The sequence below is a fragment of the Lynx rufus genome, unplaced genomic scaffold, assembly GCF_022079265.1.
Source record: "Lynx rufus isolate CCGP_SWC_20201006 ecotype Redwood Valley unplaced genomic scaffold, mLynRuf1.p SCAF_5, whole genome shotgun sequence".
Classification (NCBI taxonomy): Eukaryota; Metazoa; Chordata; class Mammalia; order Carnivora; family Felidae; genus Lynx; species Lynx rufus.
Window position 1 is genome coordinate 60801434 of NW_025814867.1, and position 18929 is coordinate 60820362.

An 18929-nucleotide genomic window follows, 5' to 3' on the forward strand; every position below is an offset into this window, starting at 1 on the left:
AGAATGTGTGCTTGATAGAGCATGCCTCTGGGTCTATTACCTTGGATTTAATTCTAAAGACAGTTGCTAACCCATAACTTTTTTTAAAAAGGGAGGGAGGGTAGGAGGGCAGGAGAGTAGATTTCTTTCTCTCGGAAATCATGTATTAACCTTAAAGCTCCTTTTTCAAGGGAACTATTTATACTTTCAATGACAGTGATCGGAAGAGACTCCGTTATGCCACATTTACCTTTGTTTTATGTCGGTTTAAGCATTTGTGAGCTCTGCAATCATTTTTATATCAGTTAATTAGGCATGAAATCCAGGCAAAAGAGAGGGATGAAGGTTAGAATCACCACAGGATGTCCACAAATCCCAGAAATTGGGACAGTGGGAATTCATCAACCAACGAACCACACATCCCGGCCGGACTCCCGGCTACGGAGACACAACTTCAGCAATTGGAATAGATAGAAGTGCCTCTTAAAGCCCTCTACTGGTCTGTAATTGTAAAATGTTTACAAGCATTTGGATTATTTATGCAATTGAAATATTTAACCAATTCAAAGTGCCCTACTTCTGTGAAGCATATATTTTCATAAGTTGCAGTTTCTAGCATAAATCTGTTCTCTCCTTACTATATGGAGGCTGTTCAAATTGGAATATTTTAAATGTCAACATAGAATAACATTAAGGTTTATGACCTGGCTTTAAGATCCGCAGTTCAGGGACGCCTGGGTGGCTCAGTTGGTTGTGCATCCGACTTCGGCTCAGGTCATGATTTCACGGTTTGTTGGTTCAAGCCCTGTGTTGGGCTGTGTGCTGACAGCGCAGAGCCTGGAGCCTGCTTTGGATTCTGTGTCTCCCCCTCTCTCTGCCCCTCCCCCCACCCATGCTCTCTCTGTGTCTCTCAAAACTAAATAAACATTAAAAAATAAAAAGTAAAACAAAGAAAATCCACAGTGCAAAACTGAATTTACACATCTTTGGGACACACTGGGAGTGTCCCTGACCAGATTAACCCATTAGAAGTCAAACTACTTCTGGTAAGCTATCCTCTATATAGAGAAGCAAAGTTAATTGAACATACCCTCATGATTTGGCTTAGTTGGAACAAGCTGTAGCATCTGTCATTTTCCTGCTGCTGCTTTATAGTGCTCCCAGATTTGAAGAGCTAAATCCTTTCATTTCCTTCCACTTTAGGATTTCTCAGTCTTTCATTGCTTGTGTGCATGCCCACCCATGGACTTCAAGGTTAAACTGACCTTGTCCTGTCCCCAGCCTCCACCCCCAGGCCCCAGTAGTTGTGTGCTTCCTAGATGCCCCCTAGCATGTTTTCTTTCCCTGTGACTGACCACTTGACTTGGCCTTCCTGAGTTACTTCTTTTCTTCTTTTCCTGCGGTCCACAAACATCTTTGATAACTTCCCTGTAGCCTCAGGCTGCACAATGAGCCATTCTGTTGTCTGAGCTGATATTTTCAAAATACATTCCATCAGCAAATCTAATCCTCCGTCCACTTTTACTTTAATCTTCCAAGTCTAGCAGGTTACTAGGTCATACCTCTCACTATGAGCATTACACATATAGCCTCCCCCCCACCCCAACACACACATCCACATGTCGTAAGTGTATCTGTAAAGGGGAAAATGATACATTCTAATCCGTGGTATATTTCAGGACAGTAGTTTGGAAGCACTTCCTAATTAAGACACTGAAAGAAAGAATGTGGCATTGTGACCATGTCTCTAAGCTGAACTCCTTTTAGAGGCAGTTAAGATTTTTTTTATCTACAGCACATCTTCACCTGTGTCTTGGAGTAGGCAAGTAACCAAGGACTCTGGTAGATTCAATATTTTAAAATCAATTTACATGTGAACATAAGTTCTTGTTTTAAAAAAATTAGATGACAGCCTTAGATTCCTTCAAATGCGCTCGTTGTGATATTGCTATGCTTTGTAGAAAGAGCTGTTATTTTAGTTTAAGATGTTGGCAGAGAGGGACTATGAGAAGCCTGTGGTTAGCACTGGAACCTTGTACAATGCACACCAATATCACTGTTCATATTTGAAATTGTAAATACAAAATGTGAATTCGAGATGGCATAAGTGACTTTTTAGAAAATATCTTGGTCTTTATCTGTTTTTTTACTTTTCTGTTCTGTAACCTCTGAGATTATAGTACCAGCTATTATTAGCTATTAAAGGAAGTAGGTGTTGCTGTTTTTCGAATTTTTTTTCATGTTTATTTATTTTTATGAGAGTGAGAGACAGAGCCTGAGCAGGGGAGGGGCAGCGAGAAAGGCACAGAATCCAAAGCAGGCTCCAGGCTCTGAGCTGTCAGCACAGAGTCCGATGTGGGGCTTGAACCCATGAACTGTGAGATCAATGACCTGAGCCAAAGTCGGATGCTTAACCAACTGAGCCACCCAGATGCCCCTCTAATGGTTTTTAAATTAAACATCCAAATAAGTGTATCTGGTCATCAGTCATAAGATAAGGCGTCTTTCTGATTTGGGAAGAGATAGATAAGCAAATGCCCCAAATTAATATGGCAGTCATAGCCATGGAAGCAATTTCTAGCCTTCCACTATAATTATTTAGATTAGCTATTTGATTTCCATTAATCAAAAGAAGAAAACTAAGTAACCACAATATGCAACTAACTGTCTGCCTCTGACTTTAAAAATAATGTATTCTGAGTCTCCGCTGACTCTTCATTATGTCACAAGTCTAAGCCTGTGTGTGAAAAATAGAGTCAGGGACTGTATGTAAATGAGGTTTTCCACCCATAGGGGATCAGCTCTGTGAGATTCAGTAAGTATTTAAACAGCTACAAAGGATTTATTAAATAGAAAAGTGCATCTATTACTGATTAGGATATTTTGAGAGAAAGGCACATTAAACCGCAATTTTTAAATAATCAAGTTAGTGAATCACAGTATCAAATGAATTTAATGCTGAAAAGAATCTTAAAGATCAAAGACCAGCCCTCCCATTTTACTAATGAAGCCAAAAGCTTTTTCTATGACCACCTGAAACATTTCAGCTTTTTGAAAGGACCTCAGTTCCACTGAACTCAAGGTCACTGAAGACAGTATTTAATTGTTGCTTATATCCGTGGTGTTTGCACAGTGTTAGGAACATATTAAACATTCAAAGTATAAGTCTGTGTGATGAATTAGTAATTGATTTTATGAACAAACAATCACCTGTCTGTTGCACAGCGATTTATGTTATATAAATCATACTCAAGGTTGGCTTTAGCTGTTTTCAAAAAGTTCTCATTAGAGTAGTCTAAATAGGTTATAATCAATCTCTCTCTCTCTCTCTCTCTCTCTCTTTCTCACACACACACACCATAAGATATAGCTATTGAACTTTTAATTAATTTTTTTTAAGTTTATTTATTTTGGAGAGAGAGACCGCATGAGTGGTGAGGGGCAGAGAGAGAGGAGAGAGAGAATCCCAAGCAGGCTCTGCACTGTCAGCACGGAGCCTGATGCAGGGCTTCAACTCATGAAACCATGAGATGGTGACCTGAGCTGAAACTGAGTCAGATGCCTAACCGACTGAACCACCCAAACACTCCTAAGTAATACTTCTTTCCAGCCTCTGTATATTCAGATGAACGAGGGATATAAATGTCCCTAAACACCCTTACCAATTGCCAGATGGGTAAATCTCCAGCCAGAGTATAAATGTAAAGGGTATTCAGTACCCTGAACTTCTTATATCCTTATAGGTCTTTTGTCTTCATTTTTGGAACTGGTGGTGTCTGGGTCACTGTGTCCTTGATACTCCAGACATTTTTTTACAGCTATACATTTTAATTTTTTCTCATATGCCACGTCTCCAAACAGGCGTTTCTTGGGGTAGATTGATTTTCGGCAAGGCATTGATTTGTGTGAGTTGAACCATCAAAAAAGGCCATAGCACATCTAGGACAATTTGAAAAGCAAATCAGTACTGATAGTAATGGACTGTATAACCCATGGAATAAAATAAATACCTATGGATCCATACTGATACAAATAAATAATTTGGATAAATAAGTAAATGAGAGAAAAGGGATACCTCTTTCTTGCAGTAGAATTCCTATTAAGGAATGAATGTACAAACAATAATGGAAGTAGAAAAACCACCATTTGGCAAACACTGTGTTAATTGTAGCAGATAAGGTTAATCAGTGGATATTAAAATTAGTGGCCAAAAACATGATGAGAAATAGGATATTTTCAGTCTTACTATATCTACCCATAAGATACGTTTGAAAAAATTGAAGGAGACAAAGGAGACATGACAGCTAAATGCAGTGTGAAACCCTGGATAGAATCCAGGACTGGGAAGATTAGTGGAATAATTGGAAAAAAGTTTGAATAAGGTCTATACATCAGCTAAAAGTAACATATCAAAGTTATTTTCCTGGTTTTGGTGATCATGCATCAGTTATAAGTAAGATGGTAACATCCGGGGAAAGTAGGTAAAGGGTACATGGGAACTCTTTTTTTCCAATGTCTTTGGTAAGTCTAAAATTATTTCAAAATTAAAAAATATTTTTAAACATAAATTTTAAAGAGGCATCTGGGTGGCTCAGTCAGCTGTGTCCCACTTCAGCTCAGGTCATGATCTCACGGTCAGTGAGTTTGAGCCCCATATCAGGCTCTGTGCTGACTGACAGCTCAGAGCCTGGAGCCTGCTTCATATTCTGTGTCTCCCTCTCTCTCTGCTTCTCCCCTGCTTGTGTTCTCTCTCTGTCTCTCAAAAATGAGTAAACATTTTAAAAAATACATTAAAAAAATAAATTTTAAAAAGGCCACAGCACTTTCTGGTATTTGAATGTCCCTTTATAAAAGAAGCCTAAGATAGGGAAGTTTTTTGATCCACACTTGACATAGGAAATACATGCCACCCATTTCAGTGATTTGCCCAAGGCTACCCATTATGGAGCCAGGTGTTCTGTTAGATCTGGTTTTTCTCACTATAGCCCCTTTGTTCTCATAACTGCTTAACAAAGAAGATGGAGAAGGCATTAGTATTCCCACTTAATAGACTTGGAAACAGCAAGAGTAAAAGATTTGCTGCTTAGTGAGTGGTGGAGTTAGAACTCAAGTTCAAGTCTTCTCACGCTCCATCCAGTTTCTTTTTATTCATATTCCATAAATGTGGCTATTTCTCTATTACCGTCTTTCATTCGACAAACATTTGTTTAGAATCTTCCAGTCAAAACACTGCACTGAGAACCGTACACACAAATGTGTAAATAACTTTTGGGGGCTGACTTCATTGCAGTGAGTTATGAAAGAGAAATGGAAGTTAACCAGGTGAAAAGGGCTAGGAATAGCATTCTAAGCAGGAACGGTAGTAACTCAGCCGCCAAAGATCGCAGCAAGGACAACAGAATTGGCCTTGAAGTCCAGCATCCTTGAGGTCCTGTTTATTATTTCTCTGCAAACATTCAGTGCACATCCACCAGTGAAAGGCCACTTACAGACTGTTTAAAAGTAAACTTTATTTTCTTCATATTAACTGTGCTCTGGGAATTGTTTTAGAATCTACTTACATCCTGCTTCAACTGGCAAGCTTAAATTAATCTTGCTGCCCGAATATCTCTGTGGTCCAGCTGGCTAGCCTCATCATTTCCTCTTTGTGGTGCCATCAATCATGTCTTACTAAAGTCATAATGGGTCTGGTAGGAGAAGGGCCAGCCACCAGCTAGATAACTGAAGTCAAGAGAAGATGCTCCAACCTGGCTTCGGAACTCATCACAACTTGTCCTGGCACCAGGGCGGTGGAAGGCAACCGGCCAGAGAAGAAGCCAGCCTCCAATCCTCCCACACTGTGCCCCTGGGTTGAACATACTGCCTCAGCTCAAATTCATAAGCTGGCAGCAGGAGATTCTTCAGTTCTGGTAGCCTTGCTCCAAATGGTGCAGGTGTGGTGTGTGTGTGCGTGTGCGCACGTGTGTGTGCGTGTACGCTTATATGCTCAGGTGTGATCTTGACTGCTTCATAATCCTTAATCTGCTTAAAGTCTATGGATTATTGAAATGGAACATCTCTTCTGAATTTATCTAATCTGACCAAAGATTACACAGTTCAAAGGATCTGAATTTGCCTTTCCTTTGTTGGTTTCACACATGTGTTTTTATCAGCCTGTGCAGGGGACGAGTTCAACATCAGGATGATTTAAGGTGTTAACTCTTAAGTTTTATTCATAACAATTCTGCCAATAACAGTGGCCAAGTCCAGGGAGAATAAGACCAGATGATTATTCTCTGAATGTGGGTAGTCTTGAATCCTTAGCTTTGGAATGCCATTGTTTTGGTAGCATATGGGATATACGCATCTGTATTTGAGCAAGATTTAATGCTAGTACAATAGTTACTCCTGATACACAATTAGTGCAGATGAACTCTTTGGTTGTACAAGAGCCCTCTTCAGCCTAACCTGGAGGGGGAGAAAACAATGCTGCCTAAATGGTTTACTCAGGTGTGATATTTTTGTTCTAAGCCTGCCTTCAGATATGCGAACAATAGACTTTCGGGATCACAGTTTTGTTATAAGTTTATTCATTGCACGATTAGCCACTGAGTTGCAACAACTTTTTTTTTCTTTCAATGTTTATTTCATTTTTGAGAGAGAGAATGAAAGCCAGGGAGGGGCATGGAGAAAGGCAGGGAGGGGCAGGGAGGGTCTGGAGCAGGTTGTGTGCTGACAGCAGAGAGCCCTGCCTGGGGATCAAACTCAAGGAACACGAGATCATGACCTGAGCCAAAGTCACAAGCTCAACCAACTCAGCCGCCCAGGTGCCCCAAGGGTTGCAACACCTGTAAGTCTTGAAGAGTCCAAATAATAAGCTACAAGTTCAGTGGTGGCACTTTCAGTTTGTTAAACCATACCTTGGCCCCAGATTAAAATCTTTGCGGGCCTCTACTTAATGGGGAGGAATTTGCCCAGATTCTCCATTAAAAAAAAAAAAAAAAATTAAGTTCCCAGCTGAATCAGCTTCCACCTGTATCATCATTTGTATTAGTATAAAAACTTTAGGCCATGCTAGCCTTATAAATTAGTTGACTTGGTAGATTGGAGGAGTGGTGAGTAGTACCTGTATTATCCGACTTATGTTTGTCTTTAAATAGTGTGCTTTCAGCCGAAATTACTTGATCTACATTAACCCTCTAACAGTTATGCATTCTACTGATGCCCTAATTTCATAAGACATTAGAGTGATTTCTGTTGCATAAATGATAGCTTTCATTGCTTATAAAATGTGCTTAGACACACTCAATAATGTTTTCTTCAAACTTGTATTGCATTGATTACATCTGGCAGTCCCATATGGTGAAAGTTAGTTACAACCCTTCCAATTAAATTACGGTTGGAAACCCACTTCTGGGGTGCAGCTCAGCAATCTACTAAATTCCTCAATGACATTCAGAACACGAAATAATTTTGAGAGAATAAATTTACAGTACAAGTGGGAGCAGAGAAGAAGGTTTTCAATCTGTATTAATTTATTTTTCAAAATTCATTACTTGCACGGTTTACTTTCCAAGCTAATTCTAACCAAAGATGAGTAACACTGCTTTGGCAAGAGTACGTGCGTAAGATATTTCCATATGTTTAAGCAGATCTACCAAGTACAGTGCTTACACACGAGTAAATGCAGTGAAAAATGTACTGCAGGCAGGTTCTCTGGCACCTGCTCCCTGGCTTGTTCTTAGCTAATGACCTTGCATCCTATTTCGTGGAGAAAAGGGAACCCATTAAAAAAACTTTCACAGTCTGGGCACCTGGGTGGCTCAGTCCGTTATGCATCTCACTCTTGATCTCTGCGCGGGTCTTGAACTCACGGTTTGTGCGATCTCATCCTGCGTCAGGCTCTGTGCTGACATTGTAGCGTCTGCTTGGGATTCTCTCTCCCTCTCTCTCTGCATTCCCCCTCTTTCTCTCTCACGTGCTCTCTCTCTCTCTGTCTCTCTAAGTAAATAAACTTAAAAAAAAAAATTCACATTCTCCTGCTACCACAGCTCCGCACCTGAAAGCATCTGTACCCACATACTTTGCCTTTTCTCCTGTATCTATAGATGAATTATCTGTGCTTCGATGTAAGGCCACCCCCTTCCTGTGCACAGGTTCTCATCCTCTCTCCTCACAATACCTAACTCCTGAAATGCCCTCTCCTGAATCATCAATCCGCCTTCTCTCAGTGCATGTCTACTAGGAGACAAGCGTCCTGTTTGGTACTTCAAACAGGCAAACAAAGAAGACCCTCTTCCAACTGTGGTCTCCATCCAGCTACTGCCAGATTTCTCTGTTCTTCAAAGGGGCTGTCTTTTTGCATTCCTCCCCACTCTGATTAGGCTTTCACCCACTCCCCGCTTCACTCTCTCTATTCCATCGGGGTTGGCTGATCTTGGAACTAAAGACACACTCCTTCTTCAGGCTCTTGCTAATAATCCCTGGCCTCGGACTCCAGTTATCAGGGGCATGGCTCTTCCTTAAAGCCCATGTCCAGAAATCACCTACTCAGGGAAACCTGCCTAATCTTTTTCCTTCAAACTGCAATACTCCCTGTCACCCTCTCTCTCTCTTATTCCCTTTTGCTGAGTGGTCCCCACCCCCCCCCCCCCCCGCCCATGCCCAGGATATTTACGAATGCCTTATGACAAGGCGGGCTGTCTAGGGAAAGCAGCCTGGGCTCTGGTACCAGCCCTGAGTCTCTGCTCACTACCAACTGGGTGGTCTTAGGCTACCTACCGTCTCCAAGTCTCAATTTGTTCATCCGTGAATACAGGTAATATACGTAAATCATTCATTCAGCATATATGGAGGTCAGACAGGCCAAGCCATGCTCTAGGCCCAGATAGTCCTGAGGGAGACAGATGTGATTGTGTCCTCATCGAGCTTACAATCTGGGAAACAGGTCAACATTCAGCCATCATCCTAGAAACAAATGTAAACATCACTGCCCACCACACTGTAAAGGAATAAATGAGCTGGTTTGTGAAGTGCCTCGTTTTAATTAGCACTCACTATTTCCTCCTCCCCTGTTCTCTCACACCACCATTGCATTGTTTTTACCTCAGTTCTACCTACAGGTATATCCTAGTTGGTATCTACCCTTGAGTACATCAAACAATCCCCTGACAGATCTCTTAAAAATACTAGGGCCCGGGTCTAGAATTTCTGATTCAAGAGGTTGGTGATGTGGCCCCTACCCTGTGTTTTCATCATGTCCTAGGAAATTATGATGGTAGAAGTCCCCAGACCACACACTGAGAAGTGCTGATTTAGAGAAATAGTTTAATTATCCTTTTTTTAAATATTGGGTTATAAAAACATTTTAAAGTCATGTCATTCTGAATAAATTACACTTCCCAAGAAGCCATTTAGTCTGGGACTTTTGCCTCACATTAATGATATTAATGATCCTTAGAGGCTACGCACACACTATCTAATCATACTAGATTCTCAATCTTAAAGTAACTCACCCCTCTGAGGACACCTTTTGTTGCCTAGTCACTTCATCGTCAAAAAATTGAGTTTTAAAATGCCATCCGTGTTCATTGCTAAAAAGTGAAGAACATCAAAGAAAACCACAACCAAAAAGAAAATTGACCAGAGAGCCTCCCTGCCTCAGACACTGAGGAGAGCTGTCAACAGATGATGCCGACTGCTGCCATTATGAAGCCATGCAGATTCAAATATGAACATAATCTCACTTCATTAACATAATTACATTAAGGCAAGTAATTTTGAAATATGACATGTTCTGCAGTAAGGTCATAAACCCACAAAACTATTCCTTAAGTAATTACAAGGTAAGTTAGGTATTATTCAATTCAGAATTATGGAGGCTTGGAAAAGCTGACTTGTGGGTAAAAAACAAAAGCACAAAAGCATACCAGTGACAATTTATTACTTGTCTTTTAAACTAGAGTGATCACACTTAGCTGTGTCCAAGGAGGAATTTGCACAATTGAGCTTTCTAGACAAATGAAACATATCTTGGTAAATATCCCAATATTTTGTTTCCAATGGCTTATGGGTAGTTTATCTAACATATATTACATGCATCCTTCCATATGTCCTGAGCAGAGTAAGAATTATTTTTGAGACGGCTGAAGGGCATCCTCATGAATATCTAACACTGGATGCTGCAGTAATACCATGATTCTCATAGGAAATGTGCCTATAGTAAGTCGTCCTAGGCTTTAAGTCTTTATATCAGATCTACATAGTTTTTCATTTGCTGTAGACCAACATTTTTTGTGGCTTCTTCCTAAAGTCAGTATGCCTGTCTCCAGCAACCTTTCTCTCTCCCTCTTTTTTTTTTTTTCTTTCTTGTAATTGCTAAAGATGGGAAACCAAATCAAAACAAAAATTTATGTTGGGACTGTATATAAAATCAAAGTAAATATTCTGAAGTAGGGTCCACGGCATGCCCCTCTGAGTCAAGTGTACAAGTTTTAATACAAAATGTGTATCTTTATGGATTTTTATTTTTGACTCTTTTTTAAAACTTAAAGATTTTATTTGTTCTAGTTTTTCCATTACATTCTGGATTAGAGAGATCATCTGATGTTGTGACCTTTGCATAAGTTAGAACCATAACACAAGCCTAAAGATTACAGGAGTGTTCTATAACTTCTAAGACGTTATTGCTTTTTTGCCCCAGTCATTTTTTTTCTACAAGTCAGATGGCCTTAGAGTCATTCTTAAATAATTAAGAATTTAGGCCTTAATATTACTTTCATCATTCTGATATGTAACTAATGGTACCTTGGTGTAGTTTTAATAATTATCAAAAAGTTTGACCACATTATTATGTGGTTAAGAGCTTTTTAAGTATCATTTTAGTGAAAGATCTATTCATGTCCTTTGCCTAATTTCCTATAGGATTTTTGTTGATTTTCTAGATTTATAGAGGTCTTGTATAAGGTAGGAAAATTATCTTTTTATCTGTAATTTAAGATTTTTCAGTTTGTCACTTCCCTTTGACTTTACTCTGTGGTTTTTGCTGTACAGATTTTTTAATTTTCCCTACAGTCATATTAATCATTTCTTTAATGGCTCCTGGGTCGTTTCTGTGTTCCCAGGATTTCTCCCTGGAATTTTAAAGCTTCAATTTTCACTTTTAAAGTTTGACCCATCTGAAATTTATTTTAATTTAAAGTACAAAGTACTCATCTTCTTTATTTTTTAATATATGGATATTCTGTTCTTAGCATGTACTCAATAATCTCCTACCCCACCGATTGGACATGCCAAGTTTTATCATATACCAAATTATATTTCTCACCACCCTCTTCTAATTATTATAGTTTTTAAATGCATTTTAGTATTTCATCGGTATTATTTTTTCCCCAGAATTTTTTTTCTTTTGCTATTCTTGCTTAGTTTTTTCTATGTGAACTTTAGAATGGCTTGTCTAATTTTTAAAGGTTGCTATTTTTACTGAAATTACACTAAATGCATACAGTAGTGTAGGGAGAACTGAAATCTTTATGGTATTGAATATTGCTATCTATGGAGAAGATGTCCATTTCCATTGATCTTAGTCATTTCCCACATTGTCTCATAATACCATACGTGATTTTTAAAGTTTGCTTGTTTCACCCAGCATCCAAATAAAGGTCAGGCATAGCAACCTGTGGCTATGTCTCTCAAGACTCTTTGAAGCCACTGGCTTCCTGCCTCCCCAGCTCTCACTGGCCTTTATTCCTGCATTTTATTTGTTGAAACTGAAGTTGTCCTGTGGAGTTTCCTACCACCTGGATCTTGTTGACTGTACCCCTATGGTGTCATTCAACATGTTCACCTGTCCTTATTTTAGGAAGATTACATAGGAGATGAAACATTCTAGTCTTTTTTGTGTCTAGTTTTTAGCAATATTTCAATTTTTCTTCTGTATAGGTCTTCCTTATTTCTTTCTAGGGCTTTTAATGGTGTAATTTCAATGTAGGGTCAGTAGGCAATATTTATCAAAATTACAAGTACTTGTGTTTTTTGACCTAGCAGCTTAACTTCGAGGAATTTACCCTGCAGAGATCATTGCACACCTGTGAAATGATATATTTCTGAGATTACTCATTATCTCATTATTTGTAATAGCAAAAGATTATAATAATCTAAATTCCCATTGGTAGGAGACTAATTAAGTATTTTATGGCAATCCATACAGTAAAATGCTGTGCAGCTGCTAAAAAACAAAACAAAACAAAAAAACAATGAGGAAGCCTTTTATGTAATGATAGCAAATAGTTTGCAAAATGTATTGCTAAATGAAAAAGTGAGGTTGCACACCACTGTGTATATGATGCATATTATGTTATTACTTCTATAACAAAAGATGAAATGTATATACTGTACATATATAAGATATCTCTGGATGATGACATTTGTTGGTTCCACCAAGAGAAATTGGCAAACGAGGGGATAGGAGATAGAAGATCTTCACTATAAGCCTTTTCATAACTTTTGAATTTTGTTGTCTGTGAAGGTTTTACCAATTTAACTTTCTCTAGTTAAAAAAGTTAAAGTATTATAATGTACTCTATAGCAGGGTAAGACCCTAATTAATATATTTTTTACTTAAAGCCTGTTGTAGCAACAGGCAATAGGCAAACATAGCAATGTATGTTAAATGTAGCAATAGGCAAATAGGCAAACATAGGATCTGTATGTTAAAGGCGGTGAGATTTCATCTAAACTACAAGATACCTTGCTAGCATGGAATCCAATAAAAAACTCAGAGGTCCCTCCTCCCCCCTCCACACCCATACACACACAAACACAAAGCTCACACACACACAAGGAATTTAAGCAGAGTTGGTTTTGTGGAATTCCTGCATTCAATATGAGAAGTGGACCAAGTGACCTCTAAGTCCTATCCACCTGGGGCAGCGTGGCACAGTAAAAATAGCATGAGATTTGAAGCCTTCAGATGAAAGCTCAGATCCCCTTTTCACTCCTTAGTAAGCCATGTGAACATGGTAAAATATCTTAAACTCACTGAATTTGAGCTTTTTAATCTGTAAAATGGGGTTACCTTCCAGCTTATTATGAGGATTAGCCATGATTTGTTTATTATGTATAGATGACTAGCCCGTTACATTATTTCAGCTCTAGAATTCCATGAAGTAATTGGTCTCTGGGGAGAAAACTGATGTCAGATGATCTGTTTTATAGGAAGAATTTCTCTTTTAATTTGAAACTGAGATATTCCTATCATATTCTTAAAGCGTATTAACAATTCCCTAGCCTTCAAGATCCCAGACACTCACATGTAGACTCTCAAGCAACACTAGAAATGAGAAAATATGACAGCATATCCCTCCTATCTGAGTAGATTCTCTTGAGCTTAACTCAAGTTGAACTTTGACTCTCATTGTTTTTCTTACTGGGACTATAACTGTATATTTAAAATATAGATCTGTAGATCTATTCCACTGTAAAATCTGTGAGGCTCAAACCAACCTGATGCCCATCGTTCATTCATTCTCTGCAGGGCCAATTATCTGTATGTATTTTTTAAAAAGTTAACTTAAGAGAACAATTTCATTTTATTCTAATTTATGTATAGGCAAGTTGTCTGCAAGATAGACCCTGACACATATCTTGGAGTCCTAAAAATATTCTCTGAAATTTCTCTGACACAACTGGCTTTAACTTTCAATAATGTTTAGGATATGTAAGAAGCAGCTCCCTAGTTAGGAAAATGAAAAGTAGACATCCCTGCCTGCATTTCACCATGACTCTTGTGCGATCTTTCGTTCAGTGGTTGACTGAGGAGAGCAACATGCTCTCACGGTGTGCCAGGGCAGTGGGCACTGGTGACCAATATAAGATCCAAAAAATATCCCTCCCATTTGACCTGCCCAACCATGGGGAAAGCCTTGAGCTGCTGTATAAGGAAGGAGTTTGATAAAAAGGACCATTTCCAGTCAGTGAGAACCGTGAAACTTAGAAGATGCAGAAGAAAACAAATCCATGTCTCTCCAGATCTCTGAAAATGATAAGGGTTGATTGTTATTTAGATTGCTTTAAACTCTGCTTTGTGGAGGAGAAGTACACTGTCACCCCAAACTTCTTCTTCTCCTCTCTCTCTCATTTGCTTATCTTTTTTTTTTTTTTTTTTTTTGCCTATTCAACATTAACATTGGCTGATTTCCTTAATCATCTTTCTACACACTTCCTACAGCTATTACTATATTGTAAATGTGGTTCTGAAATTTACAGGGAGATGTAACCAGAATACTTTCATGGAGCCTTTTTATATCTACTTAATGTTTCCCTTGTTGGCCCAGGCAACAAAAATTACAAGTTGCTTTTTCAGACACTGACAGTGATGAACAGGAAGAGGAAACCAAACTTTCTTTTAGAAATCCCCCACACACAGTGTGTGTGACAGGTTTATAAATAGAGTTAACAGGTGGATATTTTCAGGCAGCATTAATACATTCATCAATATCAGAGTAATTTTGTATTTTTAGTTTATAGGAGTATTAAAAAACAAAGCAGTAAAATTAGTTTTTGACACATTCTCACTTTCATTTTCCCCATGCTCTGTAGTCCTGCAAAAGACTGTCTAGAAAACAATGCCTGTAACTTAATTTCCCCAGGGTACAGTAAGTAAGCCACAAGTATTTTTTGTTTGTTTGTTTTTTCTTTTCAAGAAAGAGTCACCTAATTTAGGTTGGTGTTTGTGTCAGTTTCTAGCATTTCTAACACAAGGTGAAAGAATTCTAAGAGAAAGATTATAATAAATATTTTCCAGCTTCTCAACTAGTATGCATTTTAAAAGTGTGAGATATTGTGACTTTTCAAAATACTGAAATAACTGCATGAAATAAAAAGTAGTGAAACAGCAAATGAAAGTTCTAACCTTCAGCCTGCAGCACAGCAAATTCTCACGAGATAGTAGGTTGAAGCATATGAAGGTGCCATTATTTGACCACTTTGACTTATAAAAATGGCAATTTCACAAAATTCAACCTAATATTAATATCCTTCTGCAATCATCTCGGTGTCAGAAACCCATGAACTTATGCCATTTTACTACCAGAGCACTCGGGTCTTGAGAATATTATACTTATTAGCCAAGATAAGAAAACAGCTTTGTGTGGTCTCAACAGACCTGAGGCAAAGTGAACCTAAGCATTTCACCTCAGAAGAATTTAGGGATGTCCTCAAACCCTCACACATGATCTTATGAAATAAGGCAAGAGGTAAAAGCCGAAGGTGAAACCCAACACCAGCTGTGAGGGCTCTTCAAGCTAAAATAGTAAAATAAAGGGGAGAGACAGAGAATGTGTAAAAGAAAGACAAGGCAGGAACGCTAAATATAACCCAAATATAATTTGGTATAAATACAAATGTAAATACCTTGTATCTGGGATACTGTGGTGGGTGTGGCTAACAGCCCTAACTACTGTCCTCTATTAGGGTGTCATCGCATTACCATACTGTATTTATAGTTCTGACTGTGCATTATCCAGACCAGTTTAAAACTGGCTTTAAACACTCTGAAAGTCTTTCTGTGAGAATTTTTTCTTGACATAATTTCTCCAGATGTTTTACCTCATTTCCCAGCCCTTCAGGATACACTCAAGCATTAGTGAATGATTGGAGGGTGAGTGAGGCTCATACTCCCTCCATTAGCAAAACAGTTGAGAAGCACCCTTACAGCTGAGTATTTTCAGATTTTCAGGGGCATAGCCCGCTTGTAAAAACTTTATTACATAAGCAACATTTTCATAGGGGGAATTAGAAAATCCAATATTTTTAAAGCTCTGAATTAAAAGCTGGAGATCTCTTTAAAGAATGTATACCTAATACATGAAGGGAAATACCACAAAAGCATATATTTTGTATCTTCCTGTTATCTTCTGTATCCCTAGCATTTTGCACAGGACCTGGCATGCAGTTATCAAGAATAAGTATTTTTTGAACCACTGACTGAATGAATGAGTGAATTGAATTCTAGAGATTGCATTCACATTTCAAATTTGTATGTTTTTTAGCCTCTCTCATAGCTCATTAAACATCCTTTGTATGTAAGAAGTTGTTCAGTACAAATAACCCCATTTCCTCACCTATAAAATGAGGGTCTGGTCAAGGTGTTTCCAGCAGGAACATTCTGCAGTCTTTTAAACAGCTAAGCCCATAGGCTGGGGGAGAGCAATCAGTAGGGATTTCTTAAAGTATTAATGGGTAAGCTAAGACCATTAATGCCTGGCTTAGTTTCAAAATGGCCTTGAGCCACACATGACCTTGATTGATGATGACGTTTTAACCCATCTCTCTGAAACGACTGCCTGAATCTTGCCTTAGGGCTTGTGTGTCACTTGTCTAGCTCTCCTGACAATATTCCAAAGGAAGTCATTCACTGGCAAGGACAAAGTCTCCCTGCTTGTGCCAAACAGAATTATTCATTACCACTTTATGGAAAGCCCAAGTCACATTTCCAGGAGGGCTGGGATCTGCCAGCTCACTGGTGCTTGTTGGCATCGACTTTGCTTGTCCCAGTAGTCACCCACTTTAATCAAAAGCCTTTGGAATTCTCAATGGAGCCTCTTTATTAATTGAGATCTCTTGAAGAAAAGGAGTATGTTTATAAACAAAATATCTTATGTAAGGAGACATGGTTTTTGGAGTTCATTCTACTAATTTTTCTGTTTGTTTTAAGCACTTGTGTTATAGGCTATTTGGTCAAGAACCCATGTTATGAAGAGTAAATCTATTTGGCCTACCTCTAGCTCTGCGTTGTCAAATATGATACCCACTAGCCGTATGTGGCTATTGAAATTAAAATTAAACTTAAAATACTTGGTTTTCAGTTGTATTGGCCACACTACAAGTACCCAATAGCCACAGGTAGCAAATGGCTACCTCATTGAACAAGTACACATATGTAACATTTATGTCATTGCAGAAAGTTCTGCTGGACTGCATTTTTCTAACTTTCTGAAGGACACAGAGTAATTGAGTATTTTGGTTTTTGGATTTTAGAAATTTCTTATGGCCTAACATGGGAAAATATTTGACCAGAGTCTCATTTACTCATCATTGATTTATGGAGCTAAACAGTTTCCCAAGAGGTTATCTTTGTTGTGAAGTGTTCTTGAAAGTTTATAACCCTTACCTCCTACTAGTTAGAGGATGTTTGGCACCAAAAAACTCCAAAACTCTTTGGAAGCCTTGGGCATCCGCAAAGAAAGGAATTTTTTTTTTTTTTCCTCAAAATATCTGCTCGCTATTTATTTATTTATTTTTAAAGTTTTTGTGTGGACACTTTTTCTTTTTCTTTTGTTTTGTTTTGTTTTAATTTATTTATTTTTTAATTTACATCCAAGTTAGTTAGTACATGGTGCAACAATGATTTCAGGAATAGATTCCTTAATGCCCCTTACGCATTTAGCCCATCCCCCCTCCCACAACCCCTCCAGCAACCCTCTATTTGTTCTCTATATTTAAGAGTCTCTTACGTTTTGTCCCCTCCCTGTTTTTATATTATTTTTGCTTCCCTTCCCTTATTTTCATCTGTTTTGTATCTTAAATTCCTCATATGCGTAAATAAAGTCATATGATATTTGTCTTTGACTGACCAATTTCACTTAACATAATACCCTCCAGTTCCATCCACATAGTTGCAAATGGCAAGATTTCATTCTTTTTGATTGCCACGTAATACTCCAATATATATGTATATACCACATCTTCTTTAAGGAAAGGAAATCTTCTAAGTCACAGTTCATCTTCATTCCAGTTAGCCTCCTCCTGATGCCGAGGAATTCAGACTTAATATGTTCATATATACCAAAGCACTTTACAAATTCTGGGGAGTTTTAGCACATTTTCCCTTGGTTGTTTCTCAACATTTCCAGGGTTAGTTAGTCCCTAAATGAGCAGGCCACCATAGACTCTTCCAGGCCTAACCTTCTATTTGGATGCATGCAAAATACCCAAGAACTTTAGGCCTGTTGCACAGCCGCTCAGTGCCAGCTGCTATGTGATCAGTAATTCCAAGCCACAGAGTTCTACTAAATCATTCTGGGGTACCACTGATATAGTACTAATTCAACCAATAATTATGGAATATTCAATAATAAAAGACTAATGTTCCAGTTCCTTCCCACTTTGATTGTTGGAGTATCCCGTGAAAATAAATATTTTTGGAAAGAAAAATTTCCAACTGCAAGGATTTTTAAAATTAGTAAAATTATCATTATTTTTTAAGGGTTATAATCTTGACTCTCAAACAAATGTAAAATGAAAAAATATCACAGATTTTCTGTAGCTCATTAACTAATGAGAGACTCAGGAAGCTATTAAACTGATAAGAACAGATACTACACTTGATCTTAGCCACAAGGCCGAGAAGCGATGACTCAGGAGGCTATTATAACCAATTCATTAGAGAATCCAAAAGGCAGATGAATATATAAACTCATGAGGAATACTGAAACACATTTGCATTGTAGATACAAAACTAGTCAATATCCACAGGGCAATAATCAATTGCATTCAATCATACATGTACACTAAGTATTTTTTATAGATAAGAATTCTTTGCATCCCTATCAATTATCTTTATCTTAGAGAGCTGTAACATTGTTCAAAGAAGATGAAGGGTTCCAAACTCATAGTCAGATACCCTGGAAGGTATGTTCTAGATAATCCATAGTTTTTCACTGAAGACATCCAGTAATCATGTTGGTCCATTTTCAAGTCTTTCATAATTTTTTTCTGGTAAATTATGTATCTGTAGCTTACTCTCTCCATAGTTCTGCCCCTTTGATTTTACCTGGCCATTTTCTCCTTATTTCTGAGATACCTGATAAGCTTTCCTTTTTGCTTGATTCAGTAGAACAGGAAAAAACATAAAGATGTGATTTTTTTTTTTTGGCAAAATGTAAGAGAGTATGGAAAGAATCACGGTGGGC

General features: G+C 38.2%; 1 protein-coding gene and 1 pseudogene across 2 annotated transcripts in view; one reads left to right on the forward strand and one right to left on the reverse strand.

Moving 5' to 3' along the window:
* The window catches only part of SERPINI1 (serpin family I member 1), a 72486-nt gene that overhangs the window by 18612 nt on the left and 34945 nt on the right, over positions 1 to 18929 (forward strand). The gene's annotated exons all lie outside the window — the stretch shown is intronic.
* On the reverse strand, positions 18221 to 18371 carry LOC124527459 (uncharacterized; annotated as a pseudogene).